Consider the following 21023-nt stretch of genomic DNA (forward strand, 5'->3'; position numbering starts at 1 on the left):
AAGATTTGTCCATGACAGGGACAAGGACTGACTTTTCCTAGCGAGTTACATGGTTTCAGAACCAAACAAGTTTTTCACAGGGAGGGAGATGTTGCTGAAGTCTATCTGGCTACTAGTGCATGCTTTTCTGTATGCTGGCTGTATATCAAACTATTGTCTGGAATGACAGCTTCAAATTCAACACCTAGATTACCCACTGTGACTCCTTTTGAAATTCTTGGAATTAAAATATAGTTATTTTTGGTTCCTTATTTCTTTTTCCATGTCTGCTTTACAAATCGCAAACTAGGGAGTTAATGTATAATGAGAATTCTGTGAGAAAGTAAGCAGGATTTTTAGAGAAGGCCACTTTTTGATGGCTGCAAAATTCATCAGGATAATTCTGTGCCACCACTTGTATCTCCTAAGAGGAATCCCTGCTTCCATCCATTTGCTTGAAAATGGGATTTTGGTAATGGCACTCCAAGTATTCTAACTTGCTCAGATATATATGTATTTTTTTGATTATCCAGTACAATGGTTCCTAGCCTTTTTTCTTTTTCTTTTTTTTTTCAAAGCCGCCAAAGGTGGATTGGAAGATGTGCCTCTGTCCTTCTAGTGTCATGTTTCAGAGTTTTCATGGTTGTCAGCACCTCGGTGTAAGTGCTCATTGTACACTTTGCTATCTCTGAGGAGTGAGCAAAGTTCCTGCTTAAATTGTTCCATTTTGTGCTGTGCTTTATAGGCTGGCTTACTGTATGGGATGAGTTGTGTGACTTGGCTGGGAAAGAGCAGCAACATATTTGCATAGTCCGTCAGGGTTCAACTTGTGAATGGTGACTCTTACCTTTTGACTATTATGACCCAGATTTGTTTGTCACCTCACTCTCACTGTCACACCACTTTCTAATCTCTCTAATAAGCATTTCTCTGAGCTCAGTGGTTTCTTCACTGAAGGGATCTGAGTCAAGCAATTCTGAATGTTTTATATTGTTAGCTTGTTTGTTCTTAAATCCCAGGAACTTATAACTTCTGATACTTCTTAGAGATGTAGTTTTGGGCAATCTTCTGCACTAGGGAACCATTCTCTTTAGTGCTTATGTATCAGAATAATATTACAGATGGGTCCATCTAATTCAGAAACAAAGCTTTCCTAGTCAGCCTTTCCAAATTTGAATTCCTCTTGTTGGATTATGTATTTTAGAAGGTACATTTATCCTTGAAGTCACAAAGTGAGTGCTGTCCACTTCTTTCTTCCCCAGTCTCATCATTTATGGAGTAGCCACAGACAATGCTGACAGTTGAAGCTGCCTATGACAGGGAATGGTTCTGGTAGTGGCAAGTGGTAGTGACCATGAAAATTGTTGGACTGGTGGTTCTAAAAAACCACTGTTGGTTGAGTTCTACTACCACAGTAAGTTCCAATTATAACGTGGTATTTCCCAGCAGTGCTTTTCACCAGTCTTTTGCCATGTAAACATGTCATCCTATCATAGGTGTTACTAGCTATGTTTGCAGCAATATGCATGCCAGGGATTCCTGGTAGTGTGGTCTCCTTTTCTCTCTTTCTTATAAGTGCATGACATCTGTTTTCATACCAGATAAAATATCAGCCTGCACATTGAAACTGATGGTTTTAAGTGCTATCTTTGGGTCAGGCCCTGACAAGGGGCATTTATGTAAATGTCAGTCTTTTGTTGTCTCACTACATCTTGTCAGATTTCATCTCTCCTCTGGTTAGTTACAATGGGAGATTGAAAGGGCTCATAATGTGAATGCATCTGACACGACTCCTTATAATTCAGGACAGAAAAGTGGAACGGTGGCTTTCAATAAGATACCCACTTGTGTATATAGTTACACATACCATAGGTTGGGAAATATTAATCTAAAGATATGGGCCAGCTTTTCCCTGGTGAATGTATTAAATGTGTAACTAACTTCTCTTTCACCTGAAGGTCTTGCAAAGAACCACTGACTTGACCATTGGTGCTCTCCTCCCCTGAAGCTTATAAGCTATTCTCCAAGATAAGACACATAAATCAGTCATTTGTCTTTAACTTCTGTTTAGTAGACTAAAGTAAACAGTTACCAACACTATAAGGACCACAGTTGTAAGAGTGAAGATATGAACAAGACATCTATTGGCAAATTTTAGGCCCATGATGAAGAGACCCAGTATTTTTTATCTTTGGGAGAAGTCATAATCATAAATATTACCTTAGCTTGGAACTGTCATCTATGATTTTATGCATTGCATGTAAGTACATAGAGTGAGAGGTAGAAAAATGAAATTCTCTAGGCTCAAGTGTTGTTGGCATTTGCAGAAGTCGCCAAATTCTACTATGTTCTACAACATTTTGATGTGGACTTTTTTGGTTTGATAAAATCAGACACCCTCTTCCCAACCTTCATGTTCCCCCTCAAACTTGGGATATGATTGTGGAGTTTGCAGTTTAGGTAGGAGAGTTTCTTTTGCACAAAACAATCCATGAAGACAATGTTCTGAATCTATTGTATTCATTTCATTCCTTATCTCTTTAAAAATATAAAATATTTATTACAGATTGTAAGTTACTAGACTCTATAACCTGAAAACTGAAAGTGGCTTGAACTAGTACTTTTGAAAAGTTACAGAAACATGCTCTCATACTGAACTCTTTCCATTTAATTTTCCTACCTCTCCACATCCAAATTAGTTCATGTCAATCAACTGAAGTTGTGAAATAAAAATATTGAAATGGTCAGCACATCTCTATGCTAATATATTGCTTACATGGAATTTGACAAAAGATCATTTATTTAAAGAATCCTAATTTTCATCTAACTTCTGATTCTTCTAAATCAATGGTGTAAAAATTATAGGTTTATTTCTGTGTTCTATGTCATAGGGTTATCAAATCTGGAGAAAATAACTATGAAACATTTATATTTGAGAGGTTTATCATATACTTAAAAAAACCAGAATTGTCAAAACATTGAAAGAAATGTTGCCTGCCACTTATCTGTTTTAAAGCTTGTTCTGCTATGTATGAAAGTGCAACTGGTGAAATTTAAAACACTCATTCATTTATGGTTTAATATTCTGTACTCAAAAATAAAAATGCCAAGTGATACATCAGTCTTGAAATATCAACTTTGAGAGGCAGCAACAAGCAAGATTATTCTAATATTGTTGTAAGCTAAATGTAGTAAAACCTTGGAGAACACTGGGCGGGGGGGAGGGGCATATCAGATAAAGTTGGGGAGAAGATGGAAGATGCACTTAAAATTGCCATGTGGTCAAGTATCTTGCCAATTGGAACCTGGAGTGTAACTGGCCATTATGCCTTAACTTCAGCCATAACCCGGACACGTTTTTATTTCTACAAAGAATCCTGTAATATGAAGAAGGTTTCACTTAAGTGTCAGTCCTAACAGTCCATACAACACCATCAGGATACATGTAGCACCTTCACAAGTCATCTGTGATAAACAAGGTCACTGGAAAACTGGTTCCACTCTGTCGCCAGAGCCATGTAGATTATTTTACTAGACATACCCAAATGAAGCGGTGATTTAAATAATCGCCGCTTCATTTAAATTAAAATGGCTGCTGCACTGAGTTGATCAGGTGTTTGTCGGTTCAGTGTGGTAGTCTGGAAGCTCCATGGTCGACATCAAAGGCATTTGTTGACCGCCCCAGTAAACCTCATCCCACAAGGCATAATGAGGCAGTTGATAAATGCCTTTGATGTCGACCACGGAGCATCCAGACTAGCGAGCTGAGCCGACAAACAGCTGATTGGCTCAGCGCGGCAGCCATTTTAATTTAAATGAAGCGGCGATTATTTAAATTGCCCCTTCATTTGGGTATGTCTAGTAAACTAATCTACATGGCTCTGGCGACAGAGCCATGTAGTCTAGACATACCCTTTGAAAATAGACTAGGGCTGTTATATATGAGAGGTTATCATTATGCAAATGAAATTTCTCTGGGAAGTTTTAAAATAATGAAATCACTTCAGTGTATTTCTAGCAGGTCAGTCAGTTAAAGAAATGCTTAAAATTAAGTATCCACCGCTAAGCTGCCAGAATTGCACTGACCCTGAATCAGAAATGTAGTGTTAGGTTCATGGGTAAATATCATTATCCCATTTTATATCTGGAAAAACATACGGGGAAGAGGGGTAAGACAAAGTTTTCAAACCTTGCTATATGCAGTTAAGCTCTTCAATCTATATTTGGGCATACATAAAAGTACAGTGAACTTTAAACGTGCTGATCAGCTGCAGCTCCTATAGAGTTCTAATGTGCTTATGGTAGAGTACCAAGTGAGGGATGGACACACACAGCGCAATTCCAGTCAGATAAGTGTCACTCTGGGCCTAAGATGGATTTTATTTACTTAACACTATGTTCTTAAGTTGAAAAGAGCAGCAACTATGAGAAGCATCTTGGGGTAGGAAGTGCTCTAAACAGTGGTCTCCAAATGCATTAAAACTACTGACTTTGGGCAAAGGTGAACATTCTTCTTCCTCGACAGGACTTCTCATTTTTAAAGTTACAAATTAACATGGCTACCCCTCTGAGTCTATTCCTCTTCTTATTTCTTTTCTTTTTCACTTGACCCATCCCCAGTGACTTGGACTGAAGGAGAGGTCTAGCACTGATTTGCCTTTTTGGTGATGTCTACCGCTCGCCCCTTCCCCCAGATAGTCCCCAAATATACATGCATTCCACTGGCATAATCCCAGTTGCTTAAAGAATTATTGGAATTGGGAGGACTTGGCTCTCCCATACCAAAGCAACCACTTCTTACCCATTTCTGCTCCTATGCTGTTAGGGGGTTTTAAATACAGATTTGAGAGAACTACAGTTCCTTAACGTTGTGTAAAGTGTGGGTCAGTGCACACCTACCTACACAGATCCCTCTTTCATGATGCTGCTTAACTGTCTGATGATGTCTGTGGAATATCATTTGCTTGGACTTCCAGTACTCATGTTTAAGAGCATCTTCCCCAGACCACCTGTTCTGTTCCTGCTTCCCCCCCCCCCTTTTTTTTAACTTGTAAACTAACAATGTGAACACTGATCTGAAATCAGTTTCCACTCCATCTGTCTCTCTGGCACTTGGGATTTTTCCTCTTACTATTGTGTGCACAGAACCCAAGTAATGTAAACAGGCAGTTCAGGAATGCTCATCAATGCATGACTGCATAGACCCATTTGAATCAAAAGGAAAAAAAACTGATTAATTTTAATAAAGGAAGAGAAATCTTAATTGAAGAGTTGGCAACTTAGTGACAGGTTTATCATGTCTTTTGATGCAAATAAATAGTTATAAAATTAGTGTGAAGTACTTAGCTTGAACTCAGTTACAAAAAAATGAAAGTAAGCACATTTTAAAATTGATTGGAGCTGCATGAAGCTGTTCCCCAGAGATTTGAACTCTTAGCTGTGCATATGCCCTCCAAGCTATCTTACTTATTGCTGTTTTGCCCATTTAGTTTGCAACTGTCTCACCTTGCTCTTTTTTGCTGACCTAGTTTATCTGGTCACTTTAAAAATGTCAGATAGAGAAGTTTCTTCTGCAATTCCAGCAAGACAGCTCAGCAATCATCTCTATTTCAGAGCTACAGGCTAAAGACAAACTTGTACGCCATATAGTGCTGTGGTTTTGTAATATGTGCCAACAATCCCTGATCCAGTGAGAGATTGATGTGTTTAGGGATCAGGCTTACAGAGAATAGATTGTTGTTTTTGGTGACAGAAATATGAATTAGAACTTGGGTGTCAAAAGTAATGTGCTAATGTTAACCTACTGCGCCAACTATTTGCTGTCCTTTTTGATGAATTTGAAAAGGAATATATTTTCAGTGGAAGGAAGATAGGTGAATTAGAATTAGTTATTCATAAACTGGAGCTTGAAGTCTACTGGGTTTTTTTGTGTAATGCAGTTATTACATATGCACATGCAAATCATTTAAATCAAACATTTATATTTATAAAGGTCAGTATTGCATATATGTGCAAAGTAAACATGCATCCAAAAAAAAGGTGCATTCATCTGCAAAACTGTATATGGACTTCAGTTATATAAGCCCCATGTACTAGATAATTCAATACTGCTCTCTACTGTGTGGTGTGGGAAATGGAAAAATGATTAATATGTACTGGTATACATTAGTACACACTTAACATTATTTTACAGTTCCATGTATATCTACTCTCTTCCTCCATCAAGGTTCATTTTAACCCCATTCCTATTTCTCTTCTCAGTCACGGAATGGCTGTTTAAAAAGACCATCAGATGATTGCTTAGCCAGCCTGGTATAAAATAGCTGAGAATGTTTTTAAATAAAAACATTCTAGAATTTTGCTTACTTGGGGATGTAGAAACTAGATGTTCTTTCCTTTGTGTCCCCATGACCATTTTTTTTGCACATGCTGAACAACAAAAACAAGGTGCGGGGGGAATACAGAACAATTTCACACCTGAGAGTGAATGGGCTGATTACTGTCATTTTGATGATATGCCTTTTATATGTTTGCAGTGGTAAAGAAAGACTATATGGGTTGGAGCACAAGCACTTTAGAGTGATTCAAAATTATTGAAGAGCTAGAAATTTTATAAAGTGCTTCAATTTGTTACTGACTCAAACAGCATTGTAGCAGTTCAGCAGAGCTTTTAGTACAGTCATATGCACAGCCTATAAGTGCTCTCATAATCTTCCCAGGTTTGTCTTTTCTACATGCGCTGGCAATGAATCTTTCTGCTCATAAGATTCCTGTGCCAAGACCACTGCCTCTGCAGTGTGCCCACCTGACAGACAGCTATCATGCTGATGGGGAGAGGGGAAATGCTTAGCAACTCTATCATTACAAAGTCAACCTGATTTTGTTGGTGGGTTTACCCTGGTGAATAACAATTCATCACTTCCATTGGAGAGGGAAAAAGCCTTTGCCATCCTAAAGCTAATTATCATATTTTTAAAGGTTTTTTGAGACATTTTGTTGGATAGTGTTCAAAAAGATTGTGTCTTTAAAATGAGTCAGGACCCCTGAAAGCATCTATCTCCTGTTAAAAAACAATATTGCTCCTGCAGCACCTTAAAGTCTAACCAAAAAATATATCTATATCTATATATATCATGAGCTTTTGTGGGCACAACCCACTTCTTCAGATGACAAATATCAAGCAAGAAGCACAGAGGTTCCAATTTAAAACAGAAAAAGAGGGGAGACAGGGAAAAAACTGTCAGTTACAGTGTCTGTGCTAAATGAAGCTAAAAGAGGGAACTGTAAGTGCCCAATATTTAGTTATTGATGTCATTTGGGTGTTGAATATAATGGCCCATCAAGTTCATGTCTTTGTTCAAGCCATGAGAGATAGTATCAAAATTGCATATAAAGGCCAGTTCCGCAGACTCTCTATTTAGTTGATTCCTAAAATTACTTTGTAAGAGAATAGTCACCGTTAAATCCATTAATGAGTGCCCAGGCAAGTTAAAATGTTCACCAACGGGTTTCTGTGTGTCACCATTCCAAATATCTGATTTGTGTCCACTAATCCTTTTGTCGTAGATATTGTCTAGTTTGGCCAATATACATGTCAGAGAGTTATTGATGTCACTTGATGCCATATATCACATTGTTGCCCCTTAGTAACCATGGTCTTTGCAGCAGCTTAATTATATAGGCATAAGTAAGTTTTTGCATATTTCATATAAAATCACCACTGCAATGCTGGTAAATTTGAATGGACTCTCTATTTTACATGTTCTTTAAAAACTCTGAGCACTTTCCTCCGGCACTTGATTGTCTTTGTATTATTTTGGCATCATTTATTTGACTGTGGCTCATAGCTCTTTTCCTGGCTGTGCATCCTTATTGCCTTTTTCTAAGGCTAGATCTACACTACACCTTTTTCTGATGTTTTTTTCGAAAAAGGCTTATTCTAAATTTGGCCAGACTACACTGGACCAAATTCCGGAAAATCCCCCTCTTTTGGAAGATCCCATCTTCCTCGCAGAATGAAGAAGACAGGGCTTCCAAAAGAGCGCATTTGCTCTTCCTCAAAAAAAAGCGGAAGAGCAAGCACATTCCCTGGACGTGGTGGAGTTTTTCCAGGATACCTCCACTATCACAGAAAAACTCTACAGTCTAGATGTAACCTAAGTGACAATGAAACTAGTTCTCAAAAAGATTCAGTACACTAGGTGATGACAAAAAATGGCTGCCTATCCTGGAAATGCAGTGGAATCCAGGCCAAAAGAGAAACTGGTTGAAAGGTGATACTGACATTTTCTATTGTAAAATAGACAAATTCCCCACAAAACCAGAAGGAAGTGTTAGTTGTGTCCTAAATACAGTGTATCATAAACAGTACAGCTCATGAATATAATACTCATGAGTAGAAGAAGGAATATTCCTAACAAATATTTAATTCTAAATTTTCTATTTCCTATAAAAAAAATTGCAGTTTTCTTAGATGTATTTCTTCAAATTGTTTAACAGATTGTCATTACTATCATTTATTCTGCTTGCTGTTTGAAATCTGAAATCAATGTAATTGTTTAGTTGTGACTGGTCACACAAACCACATGGTATTCTGAGTAAGTGAATGTAATTAATCAAATTTTTGGTGTGAAGATTCGTGGTAAGTGGAGTTAAAACTCGCCGTGTGTGAATATTTGTGGGAGAATGCTTAAAATTCACTTTGCATGGATATTCAAGGAAAGCAAACAAGAAATGAAATTCTGGTGCCACTTATTTTACTGAGGCCAAGATCTCCCCCAAAGAGCATGAAAATGGCTGAAGAAAGTTCATTAAATCTTGAACCAATATTCACATAAATTTTGTATCAGTATTCGTACAGCTCTTCATCTAATTGTATGTCTAATGCACTCATCAGGGATGCCTTAAGTGAATATATTACCACAGATACTTCATATACCGTACTTTACAGGCAGTCCCCGGGTTACATCAATCCGACTTACGTCGGATCCCGAGTTACAAACGGGGGGGAGAGGGGCACAGCCAGTGCGGGGTGCCTCCCCCACTGTCGCCGCCTCCGGCGGCGCGGTGGGCACTTCCCCCCAGTAGACCAGGGAGACACAGAGCTAGCACTCCCCCCCCCCCCCCCAGCAGACCAGGGAGACGCGGAGCGGCTTTTCTCGCCGCGGAGGATGCAGGTCTGCTGGGGGGAACAAGACACCAGCCAAAAGGAGGCACCCCAGAGCGGAAAAGTTAATTTCCTAGGGAACAGCAGGAGCAGCAGGCAGTGAGACCCATTGTGTTACAGTCCCTACCTTGGGAGCAACAGCTCTTTCCCTCTTCAGCACTAGAGCTGCAAGTATCTTGTTAGCGTCACGTGAAATTAACAAGTCCCTTCCAGCCTGGCAGAGGTGAAGCTGAAAAATTACCCAGTGGTGTGGGTGGGCAAGAATGGGGAGGAACAGGGCAGAAGGGAAGAGGGTATAAGCTCCAACCCCACACCTTGGCTGGAGCGGAGCAGGGTAAGCCCCAAGGGGATGGGTCTGGTTGCAAAGTGGGTGAGTGGACAATGAGGACCCACCTGTGGCTAAACTCCTGTTCCCAACACAGAATTTTTCTTTAAAATGAATCCAGTGGATAAATTCACACACACACTTCACAGGAAGGGATTTCCATTTTCTGCTCAGCAGAATACAACAACAGCTTTGATTGTATCAATATTTCACTGTGCTCTCCAATGACTATTGATTACACTTAATACCAATTTCAATGAACCATCTGTAGCAAATTCTATTTGGAACAGTAATATGCATTGAATAAACTTTTTTTAGTAATAAAAAACAAAGATTCTGACTATTAAATGAATAACTGGGATCTTTCAGGTACCCCAAAAGGAAGATTTGGATATAGCATGAAACACTGAAACTTATGATAAATTTTTAATTAAAATATCAACCAAAAAAACCCTTCATATCAAAACAGTATGTGTTTTTCTTAGAATAAGGAAGTTGTATGAGAATCAGGGTTTTTTCCACCTAACTCCAGCTCCCCGCCCCCTCCAAAATATGTACCAGTTCTGACTTACATACAAATTCAACTTAAGAACAAACCTACAGTCCCTATCTTGTACGTAACCCGGGGACTGCCTGTATATACAATTTTAAAATGTCCTGTATACAAAGCATTGATAGCCTGATTTTCAGACAGGCTAAGAACTTCTAGCTTCCACTGAAGTGAAAAGGAATGGCCAGTTCTATGTACTTCTGAAAGCTGAGCCATTTAATGACTAACCAAGGAGATTTTCAAATGACAAATAGCAGTTCACGGCCACATGGGTGGGGGAATCTCCCTCCTCCACCTCAATCTCAAAACAATCAATCAAAGTGTAAGCAGGCCATTTGGCTCTAATTAACCACAATCCTTTGAGGCTGCTAAGAGTGGGAGCAGTGTAGGTTCTGTATAAGACAGACTGAGCTCATTCCAAAAGGTATGGGGAAAGTTAGGGTAGTGACTACTGTAGCTTCCTGAAGGAAGGTATTATTACATCCAAGACTGTGGAGATGGAAAAGTAACCCAGGAAGGCTAGTGTGGAGTACTGAAAAATATGATAGACCCTTGGAAAAGAAGGCATTGAAACAGGGAGCATGCTGGTGGAACTTGCAAGACATCCACTTTATTCTATCTGGTTCTAATTAATTGTGCATAACAAGAGCTTCAGGGTCTGTGCCCAGAGTCTCTATTTGGGAAGCTTATCCCTTAAGGGCACAGTTCCCAACATCACAGTCACCTATCTTCAAACTGCTTCTAAAACTACTGGAAATGCAGCTTTCAAATGGAATCCCTCAGGTGCAGTCTCCTATCCATTTTATGAAGCATCTTTCTTTCCTCAGTTGAACTGCAAGACCTTCCCATCCATTTGGTTTCTGACTTGTTCTCCAAATAGCACTACAGACTGAACCTCTCTAGTCTGGCAGCATCCATGGCCTGGTATTATTTTAATTAGCTGGATGTCCACTATCACAGGTGTGGCCAAGTTTCCTGCATCCCATAAGCTTTGCTTACCACCACCAGTCCTGGCTCTCAGTGTTTTGTACTGCTGTTTAACTCTAATTTACTCCTAAATATCTTCTTAGAGCCCAATAAGCAGTAGACAATATTGACCTTCCGAGGTCTGGCAAATTCTCTGGTTCAGCACTGGGCAAGTCCTGAGGGTGCCAGACTAGAGAGGTCCAACCTGTACTAGTTTGCCACAGCTCCCTTCACTCTTGTGTCTGACCTCCATGTCTTCAGGAAGCCCCTGATAGTTCCAGTAGACAACCATCATCAGTATGGGAATAGTAATATACTTTTGTCCCTGACCCTTGTCTACACTTAAATGTTGGCGTATAAAGTACAGGTACTATTTTTGTAGCCACAGGGCATAGTAAAAGTAGGTTGCATCCTTTCTTGGTACTAAGATAGGTAGCAGTGAAAGGCTCCAGTTGTGGGAGATAGTGGGGAAAGGCTCCAACAGCCCCCTCATGTTTCCCCTCTGCCAGAGCTTTTTCCTGGGTCATGAACCTTTCACTGAAGTGATTTTGGGCCCTGGTTTCTTTCCCAGACTGAGCCTATCCTATTGCTTTTGTTGAGAAAAAAAAGCAAATCCAGTTTGGGGTGCCTGTCTGCTCCAAGTGCTGAGGGAAGAAATTTTAATTCTAAAGATCTTAATCAACAAGGGTATGTCTACAATACAAAGTTAGTTCGAACTAATGGACGTTAGTTCGAACTAACTTTCATAGGCGCTACACTAGCGCTCTGTTAGTTCGAATTTAATTCGAACTAACGGAGCGCTTAATTCAAACTAGGAAAACCTTATTTTACGAGGATTAAGCCTAGTTCGAACTAGTTAGTTCGAATTAAGGGATGTGTAGCCCCTTAATTCGAAATAGTGGGAGGCTAGCCCTCCCCAGGTTTCCCTGGTGGCCACTCTGGCCAACACCAGGGAAACTCTTCTGCCCCCCTCCCGGCCCCGGACCCCTTAAAGGGGCACGGGCTGGCTACAGTGCCTGTGCCAGGTGCAAGCCTGCCAGCACCCAGCCAGCAGACCCTGCACCCGGCACGGATCGAGCCACCCACCCGATGCCCCCCAGCCCTCCCCCTCTTCCTGGGACCAGGCTGGCGGCTCCCGGGAGCTTGCCCGGGACTGCAAGAGGGGGGCACCCGCCTGGGCTAGTGCAGACATTGCGGACCTCGTCCACGATCTCCGCACTAGGCACAGGAAAGTGGCCGGCTAGGGCAGGAGAGCTGCCAGCCTGGCCACCCAGGAGCAGGTGTGCAAGAGAATCAAGGGGGTCCACTGAGACCCCCGACCCTGAGCCCTGAGCTTACAATGGCCGTGCTGGGTCAGACCAAAGGTCCATCTAGCCCAGTAGCCTGTCTGTCGACAGCGGCCAACCCTAGGAACCCTGGAGGGGATGGACTGAAGACAGTGACCAAGCCATTTGTCTCGTGCCATCCCTCCCCAGTCTTCCACAAACTTTGGGCAGGGACACCACTCCTACCCCCTGGCTAATACCACTCCATGGACCCAACTTCCATGACTTGATCTCACTTCCCTTTAAACTCTGTTCTAGTTGTAGCCTTCACAGCCTCCTGCAGCAAGGAGTTCCACAGGTTGACTCTTTGCTTTGTGAAGAACAACTTTCTGTTACTAGTTTGAAGCCTGCTACCCATTCCTTTCCTTTGATGTCCTCTAGTCCTTCTTTATGGGAACCAATGAAGAACTTTTCTGTATGCACCCTCTCCACCCCACTCATGCTTTTAGAGACCTCTATCCTGTCCCCCCTCAGTCTCCTCTTTTCTAAGCTGAAAAGTCCCAGTCTCTTTAGCCTCTCTTTAGCCCTAATCATTTTAGTTGCCCTCCCCTCTCCCAGCCTCTCTCTTCCCCTCTCCCACCTCCTTTTCCCACTCTCCCCCAGTTTGTTCAATAAAGACAGATTCCATTTTGGAAGACACGTTATCTTTATTTTGTACATCAAGAAGAGGGGCTAGGGAAGGGTAAGTGGAAGGAGGTGAGGGAGGAATGAGGCACGAGCCCCCGATGGGGAGGACTGGGCTGGCTCTGTGGGCTTCTGGGGGTGGAAGCTCTCCTGCAGCCCCCCAATTGCCTCCTCTCCCCAGATGGCAGCCTGCGGCAAGTGCAGCCGGGCTGATGGCCGAGTGCTGTGATGTGCCCAGTGTGGGTAGTCCGGGCAATCCAAGCCAGGACTGCTTTGCAAGTGGGGCACCCCTGAGAACTGTCTTTCCGGGGTGAGGGTCGGGACTCTTTAAGCACAGCCCTTGGCTAGCCTGAGAAAGCATCTCCACTCTCTAAGTTCTTCTCTGATGCCCTGCCGGCACTGCTTCCGGCCATCCTTAAGCCTGGTTCAGGGTCCACTTAATGTGGACATGCTAGTTCGAATTAGCAAAACGCTAATTCGAACTAGTTTTTTAGTCTGGATCCGTTAGTTCGAATTAGCTTAGTTCAAATTAACTAATTCGAACTAAGTTAGTTCGAATTAACATTGTAGTGTATGGCAATGGAGTCTGAAGTGCATACTTTAATAAAAATCCTTTGTTGATGGATCTCTAGAAGGAAATGTTTATTCATTTACAGATAAATAAACTGAGGTACATGGGGGTGTTTTATAAAAAAAAAACCCTTTTCAAATCTCCTTTAGTTTGCGGGCCCCTTCCCAGGCCTGATTTTCAGATGCTTTAAGGACTTGTAACTGCAGCTAAAGTCAGTGTAAGTTACAAGTGAAAAATCAGGCTTTGAATGTCTACAGTTAGGCACCCCAAAACTAATGACACTTTTGAGACATCTCTTCCCACATAACCTTTTTTTTTAAGAAGGCAAAGTGTACCAACTGTACAGCCAAAAGTAGATATGAGAAGTTCTAAGTCCTGGAGTCAGAGCTTCAGCTAGTCTGAGCTCTACTTCTCTGTTGTAGCCACTAAACAAGTTTCAAGTTTAGCATGATCTTATCCCCCATTATCAACTTTCTGTTGCTCATCTGTTTTTTTTTTTCTTTCTGAAAACATAGGCTCTTGCTCAGGAAGGTACTTGCATGAGACTCCTACTGAAGTCAGTGGCATTACTCATATGCTTACAGTTAAGTATCTGCTTATGTACCTGGCTGAATCATGGTCTTATTCAGGTCTTTAGAACTTCAACATATCTGTTCATCAAAAGGTCTAAGGATTTTTGGGACTGGTGAACTGACTGAGATCTAATTATCCCCCATTGTTGTAGTACCCATGGAAGGCACTAAGATTGATGGATGTTTATTTAACCAAATGAAAATCTGGCACAGGATTTGTCAGGGGAGAAAAATTCTTTAATTGTACATTCCCAAGTACATTGTACCATGTATATATTTATGCTCTTTTAAAAAAGTCATTACAAATCTTAACTAGGAAAAAGCCTTCAAATTTCTCTTCTAGTTCAGAACAGAGGTAATCAGACAACAATGATTTTCAAAAAGTACATAAATCTTTCAATTCTTCTGGCTGGAAACTTTCTTAAGTGTTGTCTGCCAGGCTGACAATCTGCAATAGTTAGTGTCTTGTCACTCCTCACAGACGTTCTTATTTATTGGTTCACTGTTGGCATATTTGCTGTCAGCCAATAAGTGGCAAGTTTTTTTTTAAGAGCTTATGTCAGGAATGTAAGTGAATGAATCAGCTCTGGAACCCTAAATTCTGTAACTTCTCCATGAAGTAGAGGTATAGAAGGGTTCTCTTCCCGCTCTCTTTAATTATGATTTAGGCTACAGCGGATAGTATTCAGATTCTGAGAATGGTGAGGTGACTGGTTGGCCTGGAGAACTGATAATATAGTGCCTGAAAATCCAACCCAGACAGCCCTTTTGATGTCTGTTCAGTGGCCATTGTGAAATGAATCGGTTAGATTCAGTTCATTTTTGAGGAGCTAGGAAATGGTTAATTAATAGTACAATAAATACCATATCTGGAAATATTTAGCACCATTGTGAATTTCAGCACAAAGGTTAAGAACTGAATGGACATTGGGCATGTTCCAGCATTACTTGAAATAAATGTTCTGTATCTTCTGTATTACTTGAAATGTTCTGTATCTTCAGCAGGAATTGGGCTTAGCCTATGGATTCTAAAACTACCCCCTCATCTCTGGAGGTTCTCCTGTCAGGTCAAAAAAACAGGCATAGTGGCAGGGCTCTGTGGGGAAGATGGAATTGCCTGTGGGGTACCAATTCTGTGGATAAATAGAGTTTCAGTGAACACTGCTGTTAGTCTTGGTGCCTTTCATGGGTACTATATTAATTTTAAAAAATGAATTGGTCTTTGTAAGCACTTGTATAGCTCCTCATGCTACAAAAAGTAGCTAATTTGTACACAGGGCCACATAGAACTAGAAGGCAATGACCTGATTGCCAATATTTGAACAACTGGGATCCACAAAAATAAAACCCCTCTCCCCAGTTAAGTTGTGTTAAAGGTGAACATACTTGTGTGAAGGAGTGAGGAACAGAGGAATGTATGGTTTATTTTCCCTTGTAGACAAAATGCTTTCTCATATCCCCAATTAATTGGAGCAGCAGCATAACACAACAAACCAGAAAATATTAATTGCATTGGCTGGAAATCTTTCTCCATGCATGGAAACTTCAGAGAGTCTATGAAGTGTTCCATGAGGAGAACTTGAATGGCCAGGGGGAAGAAACTGGAGATCTTCTAGAAAATACTTGCCTTTTTGCATCTGTGGGCATGCCCAAGGAAAATATTTTGTTCTGAAGTATTTTTATAAACCCTGGAATAAATTTAATCACTTGCAAGGACTATTTAGCAGTGCCCTGAGTTGAGCTAAATTCTGGTGGAAGCAGGTAACTCAGCCCAACTTTTCCTTCGGTGTGTTAGTGGAAATTTAACAGAGAGTCCTCAGAAATCCCTAGGTTGCCTTGTTATTTCTCAGTGGAAAAAATGTAAGGTGATATAATGCAAAGTAGCCCTGCCACTTCAGAAATTGCCACAGAGTAACTCTCTGCCAAATGAAATACTTTAGATAATTTCAGAAATTCTTCAAGATCAGATCATTAAAGGAAATTGAAGTTTTCTTTTGCTGTAGATAAAACAATATTAGAAAGAAAAGATCTTACACAGACTTTGCTCCTGTAATGGGACAATTTATAAAAGCTCTTTGCTTTTCATTACTGGATGAAGACAGCCTCAGACAAGTAGTAATAAGATGCTTACAAGTGTTTGGCCTGTACAACAAACACAAGATTGTTTTGGCCAAGTCTTTGAAGCAGCTTCTGATGTGAGCAGTAAACATTCAGCAGCTAAGTCGGCTGTCTTTCTTTACTAGTTCAGTTAGTGCCAAAAGCAGTGTGTTTATATTCGCTGATACATGTATACATTTTTATGTTGGTATCTTGTTTACTTAAAGTGGCATGTCACCAACATGTCTCTAGTTTAATAGTTAAGTAGCCTGTTTGTATTGTGTTGCCTGGTGTGCAATAGAGAGGCTCCTTATGCCCTTTTCCAATAAACACACTAAGAATCACAACAATAGTAACAATAATTAATAACCCTCTTATTGAAACACCAGGTTTGCTTTCCCAGATCTGACAAATATCTTGCATCTGATTCTTGGACCCACCCCAGCTATGTTTATCATGGGTACTAAGCCATCTTTCTGCTTCCTCAAGATGAGGGCACCTGATGGATCAGGGAGCAGTCAATTAGAGGAGCCTGGACTGACCAAGGATTGCTAGAGTGCAAGGGCACTGGCCAGGCTCCTAGGCTTCATCTAGACTGCATCCCTCTGTCGACAGAGGGTTACAAATCAAGCACATTTAAATTGCTAATGAAGCATGGATTTAAATATTCCATGCTTCATTAGCATAAACATGGCCTCCGCTTTTTTTCTAAATGGAGCTTTTTCAAAATAAAGCAGCAGTCTAGATGTGGATCTGTTGAAAATAAACCCTTTTTTTGACAGATCCTGTATTCCTCAAAAAATGAGGTTTACAGGATCTGTTGAAAAAGGATTTGTTCTCAACAGATCCACATCTAGACTGCCGCTTTTTTCAAAAAAGCTCCGTTTTGAAAAAAGTGGTGGCCATGTTTATGCTAATGAAGTGCGGGATATTTAAATCCCTGCTTCATTAGCAATTTCGATGTGCCTAATCTACATCTCTCTGTCAACAGAGAGGTGTTGTCTAGACACACCCCTACTGTCTCAAAAGGTCTCTGGCATGGGCATACTGAGATAGTAGGAGCCATGGTAGGCTGGGAGTGGGTAATATGAAGCTGGGCATCTCAATGTTTACCACCAAATGAATTCAACTAAGCAAAGGAAATTGCTATCTGCAGCATTTCCAGCTGCTTTTGTGGTGCCCAAACAGTTCAATGAAGCCAGAAAAGGGACCTAAGGTCTGGCCCTCAGTGTTTTTTGTGAGAGTTTTGTATTTATTACATTTTTATAGCTCTCTTCATCCTAGAAACACTTCATAAACTATATGAATCACCTCTTCATTCACCACTGAAATGCACTAGACGAATGGGACACCGCAAGAAGAAGAATGATATGATAGTGCAAAGGGAGTTGTTCCTACATATAATGTTGTGGCTTTTACTTGAATTTGCCCCTATCTTGTGAATAATGCCATGGATGATAATGATAACAAGTGTAATGATCTCATTTGATGTCTGAATTGCAACACAGTATCTGCTGCAATGTATGCAATGAATTAAATCAATACTCTTCCAGACTGTCACTTATTGTATCCCCAACCTTCTTCCTGCAGCTTTCTGAGTTGTCAATGGATGGTTCCCATCCAACTATTGCTGGGGCCTGGCTTCCATTAGATTGTGCAATCAGATGAAATAACAATGGGATGACTAGTAGTATCCTCATTTATTACCCTATTTTAGGTGAAAATAACCTTGTAGTTCCTATAATGGAACTCTGAGATATTACAGTAGGAAAATAGTCAATATTATTGTCAAACGATTTGTCTGTAACTAGTGACCTGAGAATGAATTTCAAAATTTTGGCTGCAGTGAAAACAAACTGTTCTTTATTGTAGTCAAATTCCTCCTTAACATGTTGCTCAGATTAAATGGTCTGTGTGCAAGGAGGGATAAAAAGAATCTCTGTAGTTATGGAGACAACAGGAGGAAAGTGACAACTACAAGGATACTATCCTAGCCCACATCTTAGACAGCCCTTGATTGCATAATTTGTGAAATGAACCATCTGTTCTCAAGAGAAAATTACGAAATAATGAATGGTATTAATGCACTCAATTCAGCCAGCCATGTATTCCTTGACTGAATACTTTCAAGTCATTACCAAAAGCATATGATTCTGACATGGCAGACCTTTCCCATGAACTTCCATGAGCTTTATGTTTCCTGGAACAAAATGTTTCCAAGGGCATGGAGAAGCCCGTACAACTTTCCTTTAGTCGAGACAGTGTCTCAGGTCCTACAAAGAAACTTTCCATGAAGTGTTTCATCTATGTGAGATGGAGTTACCATACCTAATAGAAGTGCTGGATGTGAATAGAGCTTTTCCTACACCAGCTTGTTAAATCTTACTTGAGAGAAACAATGACTGACAGCAGACACATAAAATCTAGGTATTTTGAGTGGTACAGAAGAATTAACAAAGATCTCTAGACTCTAATTTGTTTTGTACTACCAACTAAAACTTTTGCAAAATCAAAACCGGTGAGCCTGTAAGATTCAAATACACTGAATATTTTGTCTTGTGTGACTAGCAAAATTTCTGCACACTCGACATATTTTTACTTAAATGGAGATTTGTGGTTTCCATCTTTAGCACTAATTATTCTGAATGCTACATAGATTATGAGATTATAGATTAATCTGTGGATAACAGTTTCAACAACAATTCTAACAATTTTCCATACTATATACTAAGATTGCCGTCCTACTTACAATCTTATATACCCTGTGCTATGCAGTATGTAATTTTGACAATTGCAAAAAAAATCTGTGCTTTTGATACCATCTTTAAAAAAATTACGATGTTTATTATGCCAGCCTAGTTATTGTGTGCTTCAAAAGCTTTCTGAATTATTTCAGGAATATTATTGTCAAACATAAAGCTAAACATTTTGTTGGCATCTCTCTCAATGTGTGCCTCTTATCTATTATGCTATACAGTTTGGAAATGTGATTTAATATGGAAAAGTTTGAAAATTACTATAATTACAGTGTTGAATATATAATGTAAAGGGCAGTGTGAGGTGATTTGGGGAGCAGTTTAGCTTTATCTGAAAGTTTATGTATTTCCATAATCCGTTTACATCAGTGTTTCTTTTGAAATATAATGAATTGATGTCTCAAAATTTGGGGGGTAAGGGGAATCTTGCAGGTTTTCTTTTAACATTTAAATCAATGAGGTGATATTTTCTGTTACAAGCCTTACATTTGGACTTGAGCTTTTTACAATAGCACAGCAAATATTGGACTAACTATGGGCTACACAGTTTTCAGGATCCATAAAGTTGGGGGTATTATTAAAAACAAATAAGAAACACAATTTCATGTGGGTGTTCAATATCACCCAAGAAAGCACAACTTTGCAATGGATGTCACAATTATATAATTCAAGAACAGTGCACAGACTTTTCAAACAATTTTATTCCAGTTATGTAAGAAACTCCTTTTATATTATAAAATAGATTCTTCTTATTGTACTATCTTTACAGATATTAGCATCTTTCACATTTTTGTAAAAAGGCCTTAATATACAGCTTGTGAGACTTAAGATAAATTTGAAAAAATAATGAGGAGTTCTGTTGCACCTTAAAGATGAACAGATTTATCTGGAAATGAGATTTAGTGGGAAGAACCCTCACTTTGCCTGCCCTTAACTTGTGGAGTTTTTGCTCATAAAAGCTTATGCCCAAATAAATGTGTTACTCTTTAATGTACTACAGGACTCCTTGTTGTTACTGCAGATACAGTCTAACATGGCTACCCTTCTGGGATTAGTTACAATGAGTGAAATCTCTTCATTGAAAAAACAAAATATTTTAGTATCATCTTTTTGCAATAAGATTGTTGTAAATCTGTATATTTTGGATAGTCTATTCACTGTAAAATGGTAAACTATTTAAAATATCTCTCAAAGTATCCATTTCATATATATCTGTTAGTGCACATTCTAAAATAATCAAATAAATTTAAATCCGACCAAAACAAAGATCTAAAATCCAAACTTTTCTTGCTAGCTTGAAACAAACACTATATGAGTTAAGAGATCTTTCCCAAGAACCAAAGCCTATTACTTTACTCAGCACTGTAAATTTCCTATTGTGGAAGTTGCTTGTTTTCTTTTTAGGGTCATGAATGTTTTTTGATCTGAGGAAGTGGGTCTGGCCCACGAAAGCTCATCATCTAATAAACCATCTTGTTAGTCTTTAAAGTGCTACATTGTCCTGCATTCCTGTTACAGTCTCTGTACAGTGAATTATTCTTAGGGATGTTCAGGAGTAAGAAAATGTTTGTGTGTATGTGTGTGTGGGAGGGGAGGGTGTTGCATAGATGTTCGATGCTTTGAGACCCCATTAGCTGCTAAATGATCAGATAAACTATACTCTCTCCAAACTTTTCCTCTGACATCACAGTTTCTTAGATTTTGTGCAGAGGATCTATCAGGACGTAAAAATGTTTCACAGCCCCAGGAAACTTTTCCTGGGAAATAAAGGGCCATGTAACAGCAGCAGTCGGCGTCCAGTAAACCCTGGCCCTCTCTGTCCCACAACCAGCAGGCGATCCCTCGGGTGGAGCAGTGACACCAGAAAACCCCAGTCCTCTAGTTAACCAGCAACAGCCCCGCGAAACTTCCACGCGGCCTCTGATGATACTCATCCTATCCAGTCCCGTTCAGGAGCCCACTATGTTAGGGGATAGATCTCTTGGCCCTTATTTTAACCTTGAACTGGACAAACCTAGGGAGCTGATGTGACGAGTGCAACCAAAACAGCGGGGCGGGACTGGTGACAACAAGCAGACAAAGTTGGGTTGAG

This window comes from Pelodiscus sinensis, chromosome 6, assembly GCF_052426305.1.
Source record: "Pelodiscus sinensis isolate ZL-2025 chromosome 6, ASM5242630v1, whole genome shotgun sequence".
NCBI lineage: Eukaryota > Metazoa > Chordata > Testudines > Trionychidae > Pelodiscus > Pelodiscus sinensis.